Source organism: Rattus norvegicus, chromosome 9, assembly GCF_021556685.1.
Source record: "Rattus norvegicus strain SHRSP/BbbUtx chromosome 9, alternate assembly SHRSP_T2T, whole genome shotgun sequence".
Classification (NCBI taxonomy): Eukaryota; Metazoa; Chordata; class Mammalia; order Rodentia; family Muridae; genus Rattus; species Rattus norvegicus.
The window spans coordinates 26075001-26097310 of NC_141542.1; the positions used below are offsets into that span (position 1 = coordinate 26075001).

Genomic DNA, 22310 nt, shown 5'->3' on the forward strand with positions numbered 1-22310 from the left:
TGCAGAGTTTCTCAAGCACAAATATTTGGACCCCACCCTAGAAGTTTCCTTTCATCTGGAAACACTATAACAAAAGGCCACAGATAGGATTTTTACCTTGCAGGAGACTGGAAGGTTCAGACAGCTACTCACTCGAGTCTGCTTATTGGCGAGAGCCAGTGAGCTCTCTGATGTCTCTTAGGACATTAATCTTAATGGATTAGGGGCCCATTCTTGTGGCTGTATTTAACCGTGATTGCTTTCTAGAGGCCCCAACTCTGCACCGAAGGGTAAATTTAGGCAGGGCACAATATATTCAGTCTTTAACAGCATCTCTGAGGCCCAAGAATTTACACACAATACCACCCCGTTAGATGAATTGCCTCTGCTGGTTGAAAGATGAAACTCTGAGGTTGTTACCAGCACAGTAAGCATCCCACCGGGGACAGATTGCAGAAGGCTTGGCTTTCTGAAGAGGCTCCATCAGACACCCACTCTGGCCCACAGTCAGCCCCTCTCTGGGACATGTGGGTGAGCCTGAACCCATTCATGCTACCCTGAGGCCAGCTAAGACTTCCCTTCCCTTATTTGGCCTACAGAAAGTTTGTTTTTCTCTTTAAGCCTGGGCAGGTACCTGAAAGGTGATGCGTTTGGATTTCAAGGGAACACAGAGGCAGATCATCCTTTTGGATAAGAAATGTATTAGAGTAGTTAGGAGCACTGTCGACATAGGTGCCATGGGTGGGTAACATGGCAGGGCTCTGAGGAGAATGCAGGCCCACGTGAGAGAACGAGGTGCCTTCTTACAGGTTTGAGAAGAGGAGGGTCGCATGCTGTACGGTCACTCACAGTATGTATTTGCAGTCAGGCTGCCTCTTGGCAGGAGAAGGAGGGAAGTGTTGTGTTACCAGGCAGAGGGGAAGACATCTTACTGGTGAGTGACTTTAGAGAGTGGGGTGGAAGGACACATTTACTTAAGGTACCCATTACACTGGTGGTGGCAGAGGGCGTGCCAGTCAGGGGTTACAGTCACACACAGGCTGTCTTCTGAAACTCTCCCTTCTCTTCATTGCCGCTCTGAGAGAAGCTGCTGCAGGTGGCTGTGCCTGATCAGCCCTCAGCTCCAAACATGACAGCTCCCCTTTGCGTCTGTTTGACCCCTTTTTTATGACCAGCACCGTCCTCCCAGGCTAGCCCCTAACCCCTGGGCTCCAGATATTATCGAAGTTCGGGTTGCAATCCATGCCCCAAGCCAGGTTTGGCCATCCGTGCTCAATCAGCCAATTCCAAGAGTCAGATTAATAGTGTAATCCAGAAAAAAACAAAAACAGGAAGGTTATTCAATGTGGCCATACTGGAAAGAGTATCAAAAAGGCGAGGTCTGTGTTGGTTAGATTGCTGTCAACTTGGCGGCTGAGGAAAGGGAGCCTCAACTGAGAAAATGCCTGTCAGGATGGACTGAGGGCAAGCCTGTGGGTCACTTTCTTGATTGATGATAGTAGATGGAAGGGCCCAGCCAACTGTGGGTGGTGTCATGGTTGGGCGGTTGGCCCTGAGAAATGTAAGAAACTAGCTAAGGAAGCCATGGGAGCAAGCTGGAAAGAGCACTCCTCCCTCCGTGGCCTCTTTTTCGTATTGTGCCTTCTGGTTCCTGCCCCGAGTTCCTGCCTTGACTATGAAGTCAAATAAACCCCACTCACCTTGCCTATCACGGCCTGGTTTCAGTCTTGTCCTATAAAGTGGTAAGCGAGATTTTGGTGAAATCTCTTTCTGGGAGAAAAGTTCCGTTCTGGGCGGGGCCTTTTCCTTCACAGCATGAAATTCCTGGGGAATTCCTATTTCCTTGGGGTCCATTGTTTCTGATTGAGAAACACAAGTGTTTCTTCAGAATATCCTCATTTCTACCAGGCCTGCTACATAACTGAGATGTTATTGTCCGCTTTTTCTCCATTCTCACTGGTGAGATCTGACCTGCCCCTTTATTCCCAGCCCTGCCCTCAGCCTTGCTCCAATTCTATCTCTATGTTTTGGTTCCCTTTTATACACACACACACACACACACACACACACACACACACTTTCACCAGGGAACCTGGCTGGGCTCTCCGCCCCGAGACAATGCAACCTGTTAAGAGCAGGAAGTTGACCAGGAACCTGTGTAGGCGTAGCCCTCCAGTTCCAGCCCAACTGCTCAACAGAGAGAGGAAAACCACGCCCTTTCTCCTTCTGCTTTTCAGTTTGATAAGTGGATGTTGGCAATGATATCTCAGAGCTGAGACATTAAAGAAACTCTAGTCTGGTATGGTGACTCGGACCTACAATACCGGCTCTCAGGAGTGAGACTTGAGGGTTGCTCTGAGTCCCATGCCCGTCTCGGTTACACAGTAAAGACTCTAATCCCCACCCAAAGAAGAAAGTACAGTGAGAGCCGGTGGCTGCCAGCCCTGGCGCACAGAGCTGCTGCTACTGAACAGTAGCCCACCAACTGTCTGCTGTCACTCATGACACGAGGCTCCGCCTACTGCCCTGGTCGCAGTCTAGAAGGAATTTTGTCTCAGGAGTTAGTGAGGAGAACTACATGAATTACCATGGGTGACGGTGCCAGGTTATATACCAAAACCAGATCTCAAAGAAAGCCAAATAGTTGTATCACCTTTAGTCGTAAAGTCATGGCCCTGAAGTACCTGGGAGGAAGATGAGGGGCCCCCTCTAGGACAGTTGTAGGGGTTTTTCAACCGAGAGTCTGAGTAGCAAGGGTAATTGGCCAAAAAAAAAAAAACAATTGCAGAGCAAGACAGAGGGAAAGAGAGAGACGGGTAGAGAGACGGGTAAGAGCCTCTTTGAGTCTACATGTCTGGATGTGGTGGCTCAGAAGAATCCAGATGCCACTGTTAACACCACAGTTCTCATCTTAAAGGGAATAAGAGAGAGTTTATTATGGAGCTGTTTTGAGAAACCATGGCTTGAGTTTACAGATTTAAATTATCCCAAGTTCCATATTCCAACGTGAAAGCAGTTTTGTGAAGTTTTATAGTTTTACAGGACAAAAAAAGTCATTGAGACAGGTTTAAAATGCATTGGTAGGTACACCAGAGAGGTCACAGCAAAGATAGAGGAAGCCCATGTATAAGCCTAAGATGCTATCAGCTATTAGTGATAGCATTGGCAGCTTTAGGGTTGGTGGAAAGGAGGGCCCTGGTAAACTAATAGAATTTAAAAGGTTTTATCTATTAATCTCAGGATGTTCGTTCTAATACAAGTGGGCAAGGAAGCTAGCCAAAGATAAGGGGATTAGCCTCTAGACCTATAACATTCCAGGCTCTCCACAATACTACAGTTCTAATCAGTCAGCCAGTCTCTGCAGACATGGGCTCGTCCCAGGGGTTCTCGTTCACATCAGTAAGTGCTAACATTGTCTCTTTCCCCGGTGTGTGTGGGCTTGTCCCAGGGGTTCTCGTTCACATCAGTAAGTGTTAACATGGTCTCTTTCCCCAGCGTGTATTGTAGTTCATTAGTGCTTCTCATGATGTCTGGTGCTAGATATGAACCTAAGATGATAGAAAAAGCATGTATGACCAAGGTCTCAGTGTAATCCTGGCTACTCAGGAGGCTCAAGCTTACCTGGTTTACAAAGTTTAAGGCTTGTCCAGGCCTTTAATTAAATCCTGTCTCAAAAGGAAAAGGGCTTGTGAATGCTGTTCAAGGGTAGAGCACTTGCCTGCTGTATGCATAAGGCTCTGGGATCCAGCCTCAGCACCCTGGAAGAGCCCACATCACCAGCACACCAGAGTATGCAGTACTGGCTTCTTCGAACTAGAGAGAGATCTGGTGGCAACGACCTGGATTTTCATGACTTCCTTCCAGATCTCAAGTTTGTATTGTAAATTGTTTAGCCTTCAAAAGGGTTCAACTTAGTTTCCTGAAAATTTACTTTAGCCTTCAAAAGGCTTGCCTGAATTCTCTGTTAAAACAAAACAAACAAGAACCCCACCTTTTTGGGCAGCTTATCGGTTCACTTGTTTTGTGGTTTAGAAGATGAAACCAGGGCCTAAGAAAACACACAGCTAGCTATTGAGTTTCATTCCCAGCCCTTAGTTTTCAAGACCAGGTTTCCCTTTGTAGTGTGTGCTGTCCTTGAGCTTTAGGTGTTTGGGCTGAGATGGAGTTACAGGCCTGCCCCCTCACACCCTGCCTCCGTTGAGACATTTCAAGTCCAAGTTACACTTACATTTGGAAGGTTCACCTCCAGCGTTGGTATCTTGGAAGGTTTCGTGTATAAGGTGGCACCACGTGATCCTAGTGTTGCAAAGGCTGTGGTATCCATTGACACGTCCCAGAGACTTGTTGCCTGTCTCCAAGGAGGATCACACTGTGTGTCTGTGCATCGGTTTCAGACATGCTTTCTGTTCCATCGGGTAGATCTTGAGGCAGTCCTGGGAGATCACATGAGATGCTGTTCCTGTGAGTGACTTCTTCCATCTAGAAACCCTGACTTAAATGTCACAGCTCTGCTCACTTGTTCTCTGTGACCTCCTTAGGAGTTCTGGGTGTCAGTCTTCATTTGTAAAGGCACCCAACCAGCTCTTTAAATATTCATGTGAGGGTTTACCACATGAATTTACTAGAGTATAGCTTCCATTTCAGTGGCATCTAGAATTCACAACTTTCTGCTTTGACAAAAGCACCAGTATTTGTTCTTTTCAAACTCTCTGGCATATTTTTTATTGCCATGATTTTTCTCCAAGAAAACTGTTTTGGTTGGTGTAAAATCATAGTTTTGGTGCCACAGGCAGGAGATCTCTGCCTTTTCCCTGTGGTTCGAATGATGGTCTATGAATTGTCATTCCTATGAAAGGACCAGGAAGTAAGATACCAGTCTCTCTCCAGTGGTAACTCCACCCCTCCCCACTCCAGAGCAAGTCACAGTTTACAGGAGGCCTGGACAGAGCTCTTGGAATCTCAGGTCTGTGTTGGTTTCCTTCTCTGGATAAAAACACTGGCTTTTATCCAATCCTGTGTCTACTTCACAAGTGTCATGACACTTCACTGTGATCATGACACTTGAATGTCTTGGATCATACAGCTGAACACCTTTTCTGGATGGTAGGGCTCATCTCTAAAGTTAAGAATGCCTTGGAAGGCAAATCACCAACGTCTTGTAAATTTTGAAGTACCCACCTCCAATTTAGCAATTCCATACCTCCCATGTCCAAGTTCTTCAAAGAGGAAGGCCAGGCTAGGGAATGAGTGTCCAAATGATAGTGCCTGCTTTTTACTGGGGTGAGGATGGCATTTTGTAGTGGGGTCTGTAGTCTAGAAGCCAAAGGAAGAGGAAAGCTTCCCTTTGGGTTCATAATTGTCAGTTGCCAAGGATACAGTGAATGAATTAAGAAGAATAGTGATCATGACCAATAGACATCTCTCCTGGCCAGGCATTCATTCCTAGGGGTCAAAAGGGTAGGGAAGGCAGGCATGTAGCCAAGCAGGGTGCAATATTTATGTAGACCAAAGTGCTGTAGGTTAGGGATTGTCCAGCCGAAATAGAGGAAACTTACAGAACCTTTTCTCACATTGTCTCCCTTAGAGAAACAGGTACATGTGTTCCTAAGTTAGTACAGAAAATGATGTGATCTCAGCAGAGTTAGCAACAGGGATAAAGGAGAGACAAGAATCAGCAGCTGTCCCTGTCCCTACTGTGTTCTTGCTGCTACAACCTTGTATTGCTCTACACATACTGACAAAGAAGGGTCACAGGAAGTGTTAAAAGGAACAGAGTCACACAGGCTGTTCTGTTGGCAATATTCTGTGTTGGTGTAGTTTGACTATGCTACCTAGTTGCGGTCCAAATAGCTAGATGCTGCTGTGAAGATATTTTCAGATATAGTTAACATGCATACCAGGGAGCTGTTAAGTACATAGCCCTTCAGAATATGACTCATCCCCACCTGAGACTGATCCTCACTTGAAGGGAAACTCTGTCTCCACCAGATGCAGTATCTGGTCATGGAGTTTGCAACCCCCTGGAAATCATGCATTTGCCAACTTTCATAATCATGGGAGCAGGCTCTCCAGAAATACAGCTCAGTACATGCAGATACCAGTGTGGCTATGGACATCCCACTTGTCGGTAGACATTTCTCAGAACTCTGACTAACAGTTCCACGTAATATGATTCTGCCAGTGAGGAAAACCCTTGCCAGTCTCCCGGGCTTAAGTAGTTTACCTCATAGTGCCAGGGCGTAAACTTAGGGCTTCATGTGTAATAGGCACTTGCCCTGCCAACATCCAACTGTCCTGGGAAACTGGCACACCAGACATGGATGTGTCGCCACGGCTGCTGTAGAGTGAAACTGTCAGTGTTATTTACCTAAGAAGAGTCTAGAAAACCTGATAGCTGAGGCAAGAGAAGGGGACTGGGGATTAGGGATTCATCAAGAGTCTGATCTCAAAATAGGTGTTTCCAACATCGAGTGGCTTGGGGTGAAGGTTGCAATGGGAAAGAGGCCAACAGAGCCTGGGACCAAAGTTCCATGATGAGAACAAGACCAGGGTCCTATGTGTCCATCAGGATGTTTCCTGATGCTGACAGGAGGGCCAAATAGACGTGGAATAGAATTTCACTTTGTCACCCGGAGCAACAAGCTTAGAGTGTGGTAAGGACAGGTGGCAAAGCCGGTCATTTCAACAGTTAGATATCACTGGAGGTTGGGAAACTTTCTGTTCCTTGTCCTTGTCCTGTCTGCCCTGTTTCCCTTTATGACCCTAGTCACAAGGTAGCTATACAGATCCCAGGCATCCCATATAAACATGATAACTATGGCACACAGGAACAATTCCTTCTCCTTGTCTCCATGCTTACAACAAGTCAAGCCTTTTCAGAAGCACCTGCTGAGTTTCACTCAGGGAGTTTTGGCCAGGGCTGAGTTACAGACTAACATCACTTCCAGGAATCCAAGTTCTTTGAGACCTAAGAGGATATTAACTAGGACAGGAGTGTTTGCCACTGGAGAGTGGTTCTCCCGTGACGGCTTCAAGGCAGGCATTGAAGAAGAAAGGGACTACTAAGGGTAGGCAGCTGAAGGGAGAGTGTGACTTTTAATCTGTCTGAACATTTCTTTTATAAACTCCCATCTTGTTATATCTGATACCCATGTTTTACTTCAAGTATGAGCCATGAAATCTCCTGAAAAATTCATTCAACAAATAAATACCGAGTTCCTACTGTGTGTCAGCAGCCGTGAAGATGTGATAGATGGTAGAAATTCTGGCGGCAAGGATTGATTCTCTAACGGAAGAGAAGGAACGCGGGCATTAAAAATGGATTCCTACCTCCTGCCTTTCATATTCATCGATAATTCCTCATCCTTGTCAGGCTTCCCGTGGAGCGAGAGAAACCAAAATCCCCAGAACATTTAATGCTGATGCAAGGAAGAGGCAGGCATGCCGTTCTGTGGAGAGAGGGGGAGGGGATTTAGAGTCTCACTGCAGAGCAAGAGAGGGCGGCAGAAGTGGCCGTGGGTTCAAATCCTGCAACACATGCAGTGACAGGGTGTGTGTGTGTGTGTGTGTGTGTGTGTGTGTGTGTGTGTGTGTGTGTGTGCGCGCGCGCGCACGCACGTACGCACGCTTAATGCACTAGTGTGTGAGAGTGTGGGCGTGTGCATACTGTAGCATCCGTGTGGATTGGCTATGTGACCCGCACACTTCACCTTGCCTGGGATAGCAGCTCTCTTGTTTCCTGCAGTGCACACCCTCACACTGGCCTTTCTCTGCTTGCCGTCTCCCTGCAGGGGCAGGGGGATTTTACAGGCACTTGCACTATGCATCTGGCTCTTGTGTGCATTCTGGGGATTCAAACTCAGACCTTCATGCTTGCCCAGCAAATCGCTTAATCTGCTTAACCATTTCTCCAGCCTCATTTTTAAAAACTATTACTTGAGGTTGGAGAAACGTCTCAGTGGTTAAGGAGCACTGCCCATGGACAGGACCTGAGTTCAGTTCTCAGCACCGTGTCAGGCGGTTTATGACTGCCTGTAACAACGTGGCACCAGGACATCCAGCGTTTTCCTCTGGCCTTCACCCATACTTGCACACACCCCTACCACACATACACAAACACACACATTTAAAAACAAAATCTTTAAATAGAACCTATTCTGTATGCCCTGAATGACAGGAAGGTGGGGTGTCAGGTTCTCAGGGGGAAACAGAGCTAGCAGTGGATGTTGTGAGGACCCACGCCCTCTGTGAGATGTATCGTAAGGCCTTGGCGTAAGCTAGAATACATTTATATCCTAGAGCGAGACGACTCAGGGAGCCACAGGCCAAGTTCAAAGCCCAAGAACGATGGGTGGGTGGTCCAGGCCTAGGCCCTGAGACAGCAGCTGTAGCTGCAGGGGGTGGATGTTGTGTCTTGGGTGGGCAGGTAGAAGGATTCCATCTTCACTATAAAGCAGACACGCAGAGTGAGCTCTCAGGGCAGCGAGTGTCAGGGCGGCCCTGCTCTTTAGCTGCCCTGGTGTGCTTTGAGATTAGAAAGGTAGGAGATGACTCTATAAGACCTCGGTTTTTACTTTTTAACACTTTATTTCATATGTCTGTGTACTTTATACATCCATGTGTATGTGTGTGTGTGGGCATATACATGCTGTGGCACACCTGTGGAAGTCAGGGGACATCTTGTAGGAGCCGGTTCTCTCCTTTCATTATGTGTACGCAGGTTGCCAGACTTAGCAGCAAGCACATTTTACCCACTGAGCCGCCATACCAGCCTTCTGTAAACAGGCAGGCAGGCAGGCAGGCAGGCATGCGCGCATGCGTGCACATGCACACACACACACACACACACACACACACACACACACACACACACACACACACACACCTTATACTTTCTTCAGCTGGGTTCTCTACCTAGGGCCTCGTAAGGCTGAAGTCAGGTTCTGCCAGGACCCTGAGCCATACTAGAGGCCCTGGTGGACGATTACCTTCTGAAGCTCACCCTGGGTTTGACCAGTGCCCTGTGCTGTAGGACTGACTACATTCAGCCTGGATATGGTCTTTGCTAGTCCCATGGCCATAGGGGGCCGTGCACTGGAAGCCTGGTCCCCAGTGCGACAATGTTGAGAGAGAGGTGCACAATGAAGTGGGCCTGTTGCAAGGTAGTCATGTGTCATGGAGATCCCCCTCTGTCCTCCCTCAGTTCCCTGGTCCTTCTGATCCTCACTGGAAGAATTTAGATAAGACACTGGGCTTAGTATAGGTGATAGGTTCTATGGAATGGCAAAGCAAGGCACTCTCAAAGCTTGAGAGTAGACAGTGGCCAGTGGCCAGAGGGACTATTGCACTGTGTGTACTTATAGCTTCTAGAACAGGCTGCTTTCCCTGAAAGTCTGTCTGTCTGTCTGTCTTTCTTTCTTTCTTTTTTTTTTTTTTTTTTTTTTTGTCTAGGTGATTGGCAGGCCCATCTGGATTCTGTTATGGGTGGGGCACAATGTTTTTGTTCTTCACCAGAAAGCTCCCTCCTGCCAGATAATAGTCTTCTGACCTTCTGGGCAACTCAGAATGGCATGTCTCCACCCAGGGCTGGAGATCCCATTCTTGAGATCAGTCTTCCCTCTTGAAGTTTCGGTTCCTGCTTTTACAAACCTCTGATTATGACAGAAGGTCCACCCACCCATCCCCAAGCCTGGTGCTGTCTGATCAGCTACCCAACAATGGAGACTCACTCTTGAGTCTTAGGTGTCACTGGGGGGACCGTCTGGGCTCTCCCATGATAGGTTGTTGAGGTTGTGTCTTGGGAGAATTGAGGAAGATTTAGAAGAGGAGTAAAGATAGATTTATTTAAATGGAGAGAGATCCTTCAATGTACTCCCCAGACTGGGAGTGAGCTCTGGCAAGCACGTGGCTCAAGAGATCCTGCGGGTTCTTAGGGGCTTTCCAGGGGATTTTTACTACAGACTGAGGGAGGGGGTGTTCCCTGAATGGGGTGGGCCTTTCTTTGTCCGTCTTAGATTTTCTTTATCTGTTAGAGGAAAGTTGTATAATCTTTGGCATGATCGGGGGCAGTCCAGGGGACAGACTTGGTTTCTGAGTTGTTATTCTTATGACTTATACTCATGTTTGTCTGTCCCTATCCATCCAGACTCAAAGAGATTAATGGTGTCTCTCCAAGGGTGTTCATTCTTGGTGGGAAGAGGTTGTTATCCAGTGAGGCAGGTCCACATACTCCACATCCATGTGTTGTCTTCATGTGACAGGTTCCACTTGTCTCTCTGTCACACTGCGATGTAGACAGAGTGTCTCTTACTAGAGGCTTAAACAAAGCTGTCAGACCTTGGACTGTCAGGATCCAAAAATAAGAGCTAAAAGTCAACTCTAGGGGTAGAGTGACAGCAGTTAAGAACACTGGCTGCTCTTCCAGAGGACACAGGTTCAAGTCCCAGCACCCACATTGCAGTTTACAAATAATTCTAGTTTGAAGGAATCTGATGAAACTTGCTAGCCTATTTGGCTTAAGGCATACATGTGGTACCCAGACATTCATACAGGCAAAATACCATACATTAAAAAAAATGTTTAAATGTACATGGTCATAAATTGTTAGAAACAAAGACTAATCTCTGTGTTACACAGAGGAGCACATGGACGGCGCAAAATCAGCTCAGCAAGGTGATTTCTCTTCTCCAGAAAGTGGGCCTTGGAGCCCAAGCCAGGCTGGCAAGCCCGCTAGGGCCAGAATACCTCTGTCTTTTATCCCTGATGTAGGTGGTAGCTGTCTCATTTTCATTGGTTAAGAACTGACTCATGGGGGTTGGGGATTTAGCTCAGTGGTAGAGCGCTTGCCTAGGAAGCGCAAGGCCCTGGGTTCGATCCCCAGCTCTAGGAAAAAGAACCAAAAAAAAAAAGAACTTACTCATGGTCTGATTTGATTGGCTAATCAGTGCAAAGAAGGAGGGGGGAAGGTTTGGAAAATAGCCCCTTCAGACCATCTTTGATTTTAAAATGTTAAATAAGAGAGTAAATAAATCAGTGGCCATGTCTCACATTAACAACCATCCTCAAGTACATTGTCAGAGCAACGAAAGCTGGACTAGTTTCTTTTTAACATATGGGCAGTTTGAGTCACAGAGAGAAAGGTAGGACAGATAGTTCTCCGAAGAGACCTGGAGTATATTAGGGGAGTTGGAACAGAGGGCTAGAGAACATTAATGCAGTCAAGCATTCACTCTCCTTGTCCTTGGAAATTAAACTGGCTAATAAAAATTTATCGGTCTGAAACATTCTCATTCTGTAGCCGAGGCCTCAAGTTCACAATAATCCCCCTGCCTCCATCTGCCAAACCAGGATCATAGGGACCCAGCCGTGGTCAAGAATTTTAGTAAAATATAGAAGGGGACCTGGAGGTGTAGCTCACCTGGCAGTTGCGGTGCCCTAGGTACAATTCCCAGAACCATTTAGTTAATAAAATAAAAGGTTGGGGTTGGGGATTTAGCTCAGTGGTAGAGCGCTTGCCTAGGAAGCGCAAGGCCCTGGGTTCGGTCCCCAGCTCCGAAAAAAAAGAACCAAAAAATAAAAACTAAATAAAAGGTAAGAGCAGATAGTTGGAGTCACCCGCTGCAGCACAAGGACTGCTGTAATGGAAGGAGGTCTTATCCATGGTCCCATGATGTTCGCCCACGCCTTGTCCTGTGTCATGTCTTCCTTGGGTGCTCACATTGAAATGTGGTAGACACCCAAATAGTGAGAGGCAGGTGCGGGTTATCTGGCATGGGCACCCCGTTCTGAAGCATCTGAGAACCGTACCAGACATGCACCCTGACATGGTATTGACAACAGCCCACGTATCCTTAGTGCTGAGTGATGTTCCGTTATCTGAACACTAGTTTTATCCATCCGTTATCTACAGAAGAACATCGTGGGTCTCTACTTTATGAATAAAACCATTGTAAACATCCACGTGCCGGTTTCTATGCTGACAGATGCTTGCAGCTCGTTTGTAAAACTAATACGGCTGTGAGGTCATGTGACTATTGTGAACACATTTGGTTTGTAAGAAATCACCCAACTATCTTCGAAAGTGGACACCCCACTCTGCAATCCCGGCAGCAGTAGTTGAGGGTTCCTCTTTCTGCATCTCCTAGCCTGGACTCTGGTGCTGGTGTTTTAGAATTCATCCATCCCAGCACGTGTGGGCGGTGTCTCATTTTAATTCGAATTTTCCTAATGACACAGTACTTCTCATAAGATGACTACCAGCAACGTTGACAGTGACACAGCAGGAAAAAAGGACACATTTCCATGTGGCCAGTTCATCTTTACAGAACTTGCCAGTCATTTTACAGAAGTACCCGGTGACCCCGAGTGCTCTGTGAAAAGTCAGTACTTGACTCTCCACGTTTAATTTTTGTATACAAATACATTTACAACTTCCACATATAAAAGATCCAGAAAATGGAAAGGGCATCTTGTCACTGTTATATGTAATCCATGGCCACTTCCATTAAGCTTTGAGAATATAAGACACAGTGGCCAGGGACACACCCTCCAAGTGTAGTTCTACTCACTCAGCAGCCATCTGGGGAGAAGATGCCTCGGAGCAAGTTAGCCTCCCTGTGTTTGCGGAAGCCATGTTCTAATGCAGGAGGCACAATAGTCAAAGCCAGAAGTGCTCAGTGGTCCACATGCTGGCCTGATACAGCGGGACTAGAGTTGGTGGGAAGATTTTCCCCAGTTAGCCAGACTTTCCAAGAACATTTGGGTTTCCTTGACTTTGGGTTTTGGATTTTGTTTTTCTTTGTTTTGGGTTTGGTTTTGTTTTCTTTCACTAGTTTTCTCTCTGGTGGCACTCAGATGCTGATGTCTGCCATAGTAGGTGCAGGTGGATTTCTCCCTGAGGAGAGGGGGCTCAAGACTGGGAGGATAGACACAAACAATGGCAGTCAGTGGACAGTTGAGAATCTGACATATCCTGACACCTGAATATTTCATCCGGAGCTTTGCGTACTTCTGAAACATGCATGTACCAGGAACTGGGTCCTCTGAAAACACGCTGGGGGATTAACAGGGTAATTTAGTTGGAAAAGAAGGGAGAGTGGAGCTAAAATGCTGGTAACCATAGCAACACGATGCTGACAGTTGGGTCACCACAAAAGAGAATATTGACTGACTGATCGCCTAACACTGCTGGGGAAAATGGCACCTTGAGTTTACCAGGGTGAGGAAAACCACAGATGCTTTCTGTGGCTCGGCCCTTGCTGGCTGGGCTAGTGGGCTTACTGTTCATTTGGGTTTCTTCCCCTATTAAGCTTGTGTACTAATTGTTACTCTGACAGGATTTCTGGGTCAGCATTTTTTTTTTTTTTTGGCGAGTATTGATACACTCAGACTGTAAAGGGGACATAGCATTAAGTCTTAGAATTTTTGTAAATAACCAGGCTCTGTCTTTTCATTAATTAGGTATTTTAGGAAAGCCCCCTCTTCAGTCCTTCTCTTTTCTAACAGAGAAAGTAGAAAATGAGCAAGGGTTGGTTAGAAATGCTCCGGTCACATGTCTAAAGAGAAACAAATTGATACATTCTATGTATTCTCAAAAAATGTAACAACTTCTCACCCATCAAAGCCAGTGGTATGGAGTTGGCAAGTCTCTGGAGGGAGAAAAATGTTTCTTGTTTTATTGTTACCAAGCGAAGCTGCCTCAGGAGAGGAGAGACTTGCCCTCTGCTTTCAGCCTGTGTAAGATGTCAGCCTCTGAGGCTGCTGCTGTGCCGACACAGCGTGTGGCCACTCTGCATGGCTGGCTGACAGGATGTAGCAGCTTTGAGCTGCTTAATGTTTGCACTAAGAAATTCAGCATCTGCCCCTACTAATGGGCAGGATCTGCCCGAGCCATCATGCTCTTGACCTCCAAAGTCCAGCCTCATTAGCTTTGTATGCTGTGGGAGCCGTGTGTGCTAAGCACTCCTTGCCTGGTCTCCATTCTGCCAGCCCCGCACAGGAGCAGGCAGCACTGATCACAGCTATAGCAGGCTGCCTCCTGCCCCTTCATCCTATGGCCTGTTCCCTTGTCCAACTCCAGACTATGTGGCTTCAGAGAAAGCACATGCAGCAGCCAGCTAGCCAGGCGCCCAGAATCCAGAGAAGTGTTATCTCCTGCATTCAGGTTTAGTTTTGATGCCAGCTAGGCATGGTTCTGTAGGAGATGCCAGGCAACGGCTGGAGCTAGGGTGTTCTTCCCTGCTCTGAGTTTTTATCTTCCCCTCCCAGGGTATGCTGGGTTGCGGTTGGTTTCATGGAAGGTACTGTAAATTAGACATCAGGGCTTCAGAGGAAGTGCAAGGTCACAATGTGCCCGGCATGAAGGTTGTGAGGGTTACGTATGCCAGCCTTGATGGCGAAAATGAGCAGCCCAGTCCTCCCATCACAAGTACTAGCTGTTTCTGTCCTTTCTCTCCAGTCAAACAAGGTGACTTTCACTAGACTTTTTTTTTCTTTCCTACCAGAGACTTGCTTGAATGTGTGCAGCTTTTGCTAGAATAATAATTACACACCATTAGCATCTGCCGCTTGGTAAAGCACCCTGAATCTCGGTACATGAAAAGAGGGATAGTTAACTTTACTTCCTGGCCCTCGCTAACTCTGCTGAGACAGTCTGCTGTTCAAGGCAGGCCCAAGATGGCATCTTGCACCTGTCTGCCGTATGGCCGCCCTGCTTGTCTGCCGTCATCCAACAGGCTGGCCTAGGCTTGTCCTCAACAAACAGGCAAAGCTCTGGGAGAGGAGGCAGGTGCAGGAAGGCCCTCTGTTGCCTAGGCTCAGACTCTTGGGGTCATAGCTGCCAGGTTCTGTTTGTCAGAATTAGTTCTGGGAGCACCCTGGATTCGAGAGGTGGGAAAATGGATGCTCTCACTGAGCGTGGGGGAGTTGTAAGGGGTCCTGGATAGGGAGGTCACAGTGGAGTCCATTTTATAAACAATGTACCCCACATAATAATAACATCTATTATCTGCTATTGTACTGAGCTACTGAAAGGCTGCAGTTGGCCTTCATTCTTGTGTGGTGGAAACAATCAGGCAGAAATGTGAATTCACCAGCCCTGGCTTCTGAGGAGTCTTGGAACTGGGGAAAATGGAATTTTCTACACATTACATATATTTTCATCTGTCCCCCTTTCCTACATAAAAAAACAAAAAAAAAAAAAAACAAAAACAAAAACAAAAAACCGTTATTCCCTTTGAAGGTTCCGAGAGCCAAAGTTGTCTAAAATGAGATGACTGTTCTCTGAGGCTCTATTATGTTAGCCTAATTACACATCAGCAAAATGTTTTTCTGGGGCATTGTGCAGAAAACAAAGAGCAAAACAACATCTCCAGCCAGCCAGCCTGTCTGCCCCTCCCTCTGGTTGGCAGGCTCTCCGTCCTGTGGGATGGGATGCCTGGGGGGGAGTGGATAGCAGGGCAGCTCTATGTTGACCTCAGAGAGGTTTACCCTCTCCTCAGAGCGTGGAGAGGCCAGGTGTTTTCTGCTCTTTCCTGCTTCCCCCATGGTCCATGGGCTTCCGATCCATATGCCCGTTCACCAAGTGTCCAGTGTGAGCCAGTTTAACGGACTGGAGATTCATAAAAGAACTCTGCTACTGGCAAGGCCTACCCTCTGGGATACTAAGGGGCAGACGGGTTTTCTGACAGTCACTACTTTCCATCGGATAGTAGAGGTGAAATGTCCCCCCTTTCACTGTGGCGTTCTCCTTAGCCTTAGCTTTGGACATTCTTATTTAAGAATATGCTCCCCATTTGTCCTGTGTCCTCCGTTCCCCTGCCTCACCAGGGAGCCCAGTTCCTAGCTTCATTCCTTCCTGCATTTGTCCCCCACCCTGCCTTGGCCAATCTCTCTAAACTCTCAGAAGACGACGAAGGTATTAGTCGTCCATGACTGTGACCAAAATATCTGACAGAGACAGCTGAAGAGAGGACAGGCTTGCTTTAACTCACTTCTGGGGGTTTCAGTCCATCACAACAGGGAAGGCACGGTGGTGGGAGCATGTGACGGGGACTGTGCACACCCCGAGGGCCAGGAAACAAGGGGTTAAAATCACATAGAGCCTGTGAAGGAGAACTGTGTAGAAGACTGTGTAGGAGCAGGGATGCAGTAACACCTACCTCCTGAAGCTAGGCTCCATCCTTTCAAGGTTCCGTAGCCTCTCCACTGACCAGTTAGGGAGTACGTATTCAAAATAAAAGCATGTAGGAGATATTTCAGACTCAGGCCACAGCAGATATCAAGAGACTGGTGTTAGCCACACAGCAGCTCCCTACCCCCCAAGGATGCCTTTCCTGCTTCTAGAGGATCCCTCCTGTATCAGTCTAGTTCTGCCCCTGTCGTTGTATTTCCTTCTCTGACTTTCAGCCTTCCCTGCGTCTTCCTGATATGAGCCCTTTTATTATACTGATCCCACCGAATAATTTAGGATAAACTCTCACCTCTGGGATCCTGAAAATGTCTACCAAATGCTATCCCTTTGTAAGGGAATTTATTCACAAGCTCTGGGGATTGGGTCGTAGACGTCGGTAGAGGGGCATTACGGTGTCTAGCATGCAATTCTTCGTTAAGTACCTTCCTGGGTGTTTTCTAGAGGGTCCTTACACAAGAGTAGAGTCCCCCGTGTGTCCGGATCTCCCTGATATGGTACTTGAGCCTCTGTTATGCAGCACTGTAGGGACGAAACAGTCCAGTGTTGGTGGTACTTGTAGCTGCCAGGGTCTCACTATACAAACAGTTCGCCATGGATGGTTTTGCATTTTTCCCCCATTTTTTTTTTTATAAGTAGGACGAGTTCCCAGAACTTAGATCATCGGTCAAAGGGTAAATGGTGGATGTATTTGTAAATCTGAGAGACGCTGTCAAGTCGTTCTCTAAGAGGGTTGACTCTGTTTGCCCTTCCATCAGCAGCGTGAGGATGCGTGTTTCCTGACAGCCTGGTAAACAAAGTAGGTTGTCACACTTGAGGGTGCAGATGTGAAGACAGTGCCTCAGAGTAGCTTAATTTGCATTTACTTTACTTTATTACTTATTTCCTGATACTTTTTAAAATTTTTTGGTCTGTTTAATGGCTACTTGGTTCCCTCTCCCCCCATGGCCATATCCTTGTCCATTTTAAAATTTAGATCATATTTTCTTGTCAGTTTTAAAATTTCTGCCTATGACATGAGGTTTTGCCCATTTTGTCTTTTGAATTTACATGTGTCCTCTGTCATGCAGGTGGATTTTTATGTAATCAAATTATTGTTTCTATCTTTTTGCTTCTGTTCTTCCGAGGAGTATCTAAGTGGGCCTTTTAAACATTGCAATAATAATACTGGCCTAAACGAGAGTGGTTAGATGTCGGTGTTTCCGTTTTCTGAAAAAGCCCAGAGAAGTGACAGGAAAGGTATGATTTAGATGCGAAATATACCAGGCTGGCCCTTACAGTCACAGATCCTGTATCACCGAATTCACCTGCCCAGGAAAGTGTATTTGTAGCTCCAGAGTCAACCCCTGCTATGGCGAGCTCGGAGGCCTTTGCAAGTGTGTCCAATAGCACAGCATTTGAACCACTCAGTGGCCATTGTTCAGCTCCATTGTGAACAAAGCCATGTTCTGCCTCATTGTGTAGTGCTCAGAGCAAACAAATGTCTTTTTCTTTCATGGTCTGCTTGGGCCACATTTTCTCCTTTTCCCCTGTGATTTACTTTTTTAAATGGTGTTTCACTGTACGGCCCCAGCTGGTCTGATCTAGATATATAGACCAGGCTGGACCCAAAGTCATAGGAATCCACCTACTTCTGCCTCCTGTGGGCTGAGATTAAAGTCATGTGCCACGGTGCCAGGAATCCTTGGTGATTTCATTATTAAAAATAGCTCCCGAGAATGGGGCCGAGGTTCCTAAGCCTGGGGTGCCGTGCTGTGCTTTACCGAGCAGGCGGAAGTGTGGGATGAGGTCGTTCAGGCTTTAGTCGCGTGCTGCTGCCTAAAAGTTCACAAGCCAGCAAGACACAGCAAACGAAAGAGGTCTTTAAACAAACACAAACATGTCGGCCAGGTAACAAAAATGCAGACACTACTGAGAACCTTACCCTGCATTTCCCTTAGGGAAAAAAAATGACTCAGCATTCACTAACTTGGTGGTCTTTATAGAACATAATTGTCAAGAGATAGTATAGACAGATGGATGCTTGCAAGGTAAGAAGAGAGACTGGTGTGGTGGCTTTCTCCATGAGCACTAGCATTGGGCTAGCCTGGTCTGCGTAGTGAGTTCCAGGATAGACAGGTCTATATAGTGAGCACACACACACACACACACACACACACACACACACACACACAGACAGACAGACAGACAGACAAAATAAGATGAGTGCTTATAAAGTCGTAGGTGGAGGAATGTAAATTGTCTGCCAAGGGGAACACGCTGCAGCCAAGCCCTGATGCGAAGAAAAGTCTTGAGGACAGAAAGCATGAGGGGATGGAAGGACCTAACTGCAGAGCTGAGAACCAGGACACGGTGCACATAGAGCTCCATATGGTGTGCTAAGGTACATAGCCAGGTCTCTGGGAATGGTGACCCAGGGATCATACGCCATAAACAAGTGTTCACGAAACACAAACAAGCTTCTATAGAAAGAAGGGAAGACTTGGAGGACAAAGGAGCCCTGGGTTCTTAAGTAGCAGAATATTCACTGCATAAGAGAAAGGCTGGGTGAAGGGGACTGAAGGGGACATCCTTGTTCAATAAAAATAGCTTATGAAGGAAGGAGCAGCAAGGCAATGAACTTAAAACAAGGACTTTGACTAGCAGTCGGCCCAGGAAGAAAGAAGAGAGAATGGGTCTCTGTAAAGAGACCACTATTCAGAGCAGGACAAGAACCCGGGGTGTATGTCTGCCAAGTAAAAAGGATCACACTAACGCAAAAGCTTGTGATGTTTAAAGATCTTAACGTTTTCCAACACAACAGGCTGCACTCAGGAGAAAACAACGTTTAATAGTACTTATTTAGCTGTAATGAATAAAGTGCTATGGTTCATTTCCCCACGAGGTGTGCTGGGAGCAGGAGACACTAGCCCCCTCTCTACCCCGCTGCCTCTATCTGAAGTCTGGGAGTTCGGGAGTTACAGGCAGTCCGCTGGGTGGCTGAGCCCATGATCAGAAAAGGGGGCTGTCTTATGCCCCAAGTTATTCATTACATAAGCCCTTGCATCTCAAACCTATAGAAGCCAGTATTTAGGAAGGGAGCTGTGGTAGACTGAACTTAGGAGGAAGCCGTGCAGGAGTCTGAATCACTAAAGCCTGGCCTATGGGGCAGAAGGCAGGGCTTTCTCCAAGTCAGGAACTTTAAGAAAGCTGCCTTGCACCAAATTAGCCAGCCAAACATTTTTTACCTTTCTCTATGATAGTGTCCCTTTCTGTAAAATGGTGTATTAAAAACTGCTTCATTTTTACTGGTCCATTTTATTACCAACCAAAGATTGTGTGTGTGTGTGTGTGTGTGTGTGTGTGTGTGTGCGCGCGCGCGCGCACGCGCGCGCTTTGCAATATCTAGAAACAATACTTGTAAATTTTTAAATGGAAAATAGATGTCACTCCAGGCTTCTGTTTCAAAATTATCAATTAAAAATAAAGCAAATGACTTCTAGGGCACTGCTTTCCAGGGAGGCACTAAAGGTGATGGTGTCCCAGCGGAGTAGGAAGGAAACTAGAAACAAAAACCTACAAGTCATAGACACCAGAATTGAGAAAACACAAGTGTGGAAAGCAGCCAGACTAGACCAGGCCAAAGTTTAGAGGGCTCCAGAAATGGTATCTTCCCTTGAAAGACATGATGAATGATGGCATAAAATAGACTGTAACATATAGAATAAATTAATTATGAGTTCCTGTAACCATTAAGGAGATGGGGGTGGTGATGGCTAAATGTCAGGAAAAATAAAGGATGACATAAAAAGAGGGTATGTCCCAGTGTAATTCAGACGAACGTTGGGTTCACAGCCTGTGCCCTAAGCCAGACTCGATCACCCATCCTTACGTAGCCAATTAAACAGTCAAAAGCAAAGAAAGGGAGAGGAGGGGGATATTTGTTCAATGTGAGCGTATTGGGAAGATGGTCAAAGAGATTCCCCCCCCCCCCGCCCAAGTCCTCTCTATGGTCTTGAAATAAAACTAAAGTCTAAACGAAGGGCCAAGCTAGGTAGAAGCAAGCAGTCCTGCCCGCTGCTGACCACTCATTGTGCCTCCACCCCAAAGAGCGAGGGATAGTTGATTCTGGAGCCAAGGTTGCAGGAAACACGGAGGTATGTTACTGCAGGTACTGTGTTCTTACATGGAAGAAGTCTCACGACGATTTACAGTAGCAGAGCAAAGAAAACCATAAATCAATGTAGAGATGTGGAAACACCAGAGAGGCAGTTACAGCAAGATAGGGGAAGCTCTCCTGAAGACCTCAGATGCTATCCAGTGACATTCTTAGCCTTTAGGTGGATGGAAAGTAGTGGTCTGTTCTGTTCAAAGATTCCAAAAGGGATAAGATAGTTAGTCACCGGATGTTAGTTAGGAGTGGCTACCTGTTCAGGGACAAAGCTAGCACAAGATAAAGTCATTTAGCATCTTGCTGCAGTGTGGGTCAGTCAAGCAGCCTGTGAGGTGGCCTGACAAGGTGATAGAGGTATGCGAACTCTCCGAGAGGCAAGTTCCCCTGTGGCAAGGACCTTTCCAAGGAAATTCCCTATCTTTGGGGTCCCTCATTCCAGTGGTCTGATAGATTTGTAAAAAATAAGTCAGTGGAAGAAAATGAAATGACAGACTGAGTTCCACTTCAGAATGGTGACTGTGGTGTTTTATAGAAAGATAAGGAGAGTATATTGTTTGGTGGAGGTGCGGTAAGGTGTGGGGAAAGGGGCCTCCATGGGCCCATTTTGAGGCATCCGTTCCCCCTGAGAGACCAGCCACACGATGGTATAGTGTAGAATAGAGTTTATTCAGGACATGGGGAAGGGAGTTGAGAGGGTAGTAGGTACAGAGAAAGGCAGAAAGATGGGGGAGGGGGAGTAGACTGGCTCTAAGCACAAGGAGAGAGACTGGGAGGGGAATGGGGAGAGAGGGGGAAGGGGCAAGAGGACAGAGCCTGAGCAAGAAGGCAAGAGAGTGAGGAGGGGTCAAGCAGCCCCTTTTATAGTGAGTCAGCACACCTGGCTGTTGCCAGGTAACTGTGGGGCGGAGCTAGGACAAAATGCTAACACTGAGAGCAGGCTTTTGTTGCTCTGGGAAGTTGGTACCTTCAGACGCTGTGGTTGAGCATCCAAGGTTACCAGAGCACTCACTGTACAGGGTAGCTAGTTTTTGTAGTGGAAACTAGGGAGCAGGAAAGGGCCTAGAAGCTGCAGAGAGGAAATAGGTGGGTTGCCTGCTTTGGTGCTCCCAGGCTCTGGGCTGTGCGATGGGATTGGCTACTTTGCAGAGTTCTGTGGGCAGAAGGTTTCTTGAAGTCTTTTATGACCCTGGTTTGGGGATGAGAAGATCTCTTTTATTCCAGACCCTTTACATATAAAGGATATAGGAGGGCATTGCTTCCTGCTGGGAGAGGGGGCACTGTTTAGAAGTTTTGGGGTCTAGCGCAACTCTAAGAGAAGCATCGTTTGTGCTTCATCCTATGTAGTGGACCTAGAGATCCAGGAGGAACATCTGTAAAATGTTTAAAAGATGAGGGAAAGATGTAAATATTAGGGTAATAAGGAAGGAAGGAGTAGGGCAGAGCCAGGGTTGGAGGGAAACAAGAACCCATCCGGAGGAGGAGGAGGAAGAGGAGGGAGAGGAAGAGGAAGAGGAGGAGGAGGGAGAGAAGGAGGAGGAAGAGGATTAGAGAGAGAAAGAAGAGGAAGAAGAGGAGGAAGGTTGTTGTTGAATTCTCTATCTGGCCTCTAAATCTACATCTAAACTGATGTGGAAGCAGCAGCCTTGCTCCTGGAGCAGGCCCCAGCCCCTCCGCTGGCAGCTGTCCTGATGTCGGGCCCTCTTCAGTTTCGGAGTACCACGGCAGCCAAAGAATCCAGTTGGTCCTGAAGGGCATTAAGCTGACATGAAATTTCTTGAAGGCTTTCTGAAAGCCAGTGGGGCAGAGAGGTTAATTGATGCAAAGAAGCCATCGTTGTTTGAGTTCTGAGCCCCAAGTAGCAAGAAGAGTCAAGAGGTGGAGGGCACATTAGCTAGGCAAAGGACGTCGGTGTCAAGGAAGATACAGAGCGGGGGGGGGGGGGGGGGGGTGCATCGGACTGACAGACTTCAGGAGCCCAAGGTGGTGGCAGAG

General features: G+C 47.0%; 1 protein-coding gene across 5 annotated transcripts in view; it reads left to right on the top strand.

The window, feature by feature from the left end:
* Rftn1 (raftlin lipid raft linker 1) overlaps positions 1–22310 on the top strand; it is a 196641-nt gene that overhangs the window by 155064 nt on the left and 19267 nt on the right.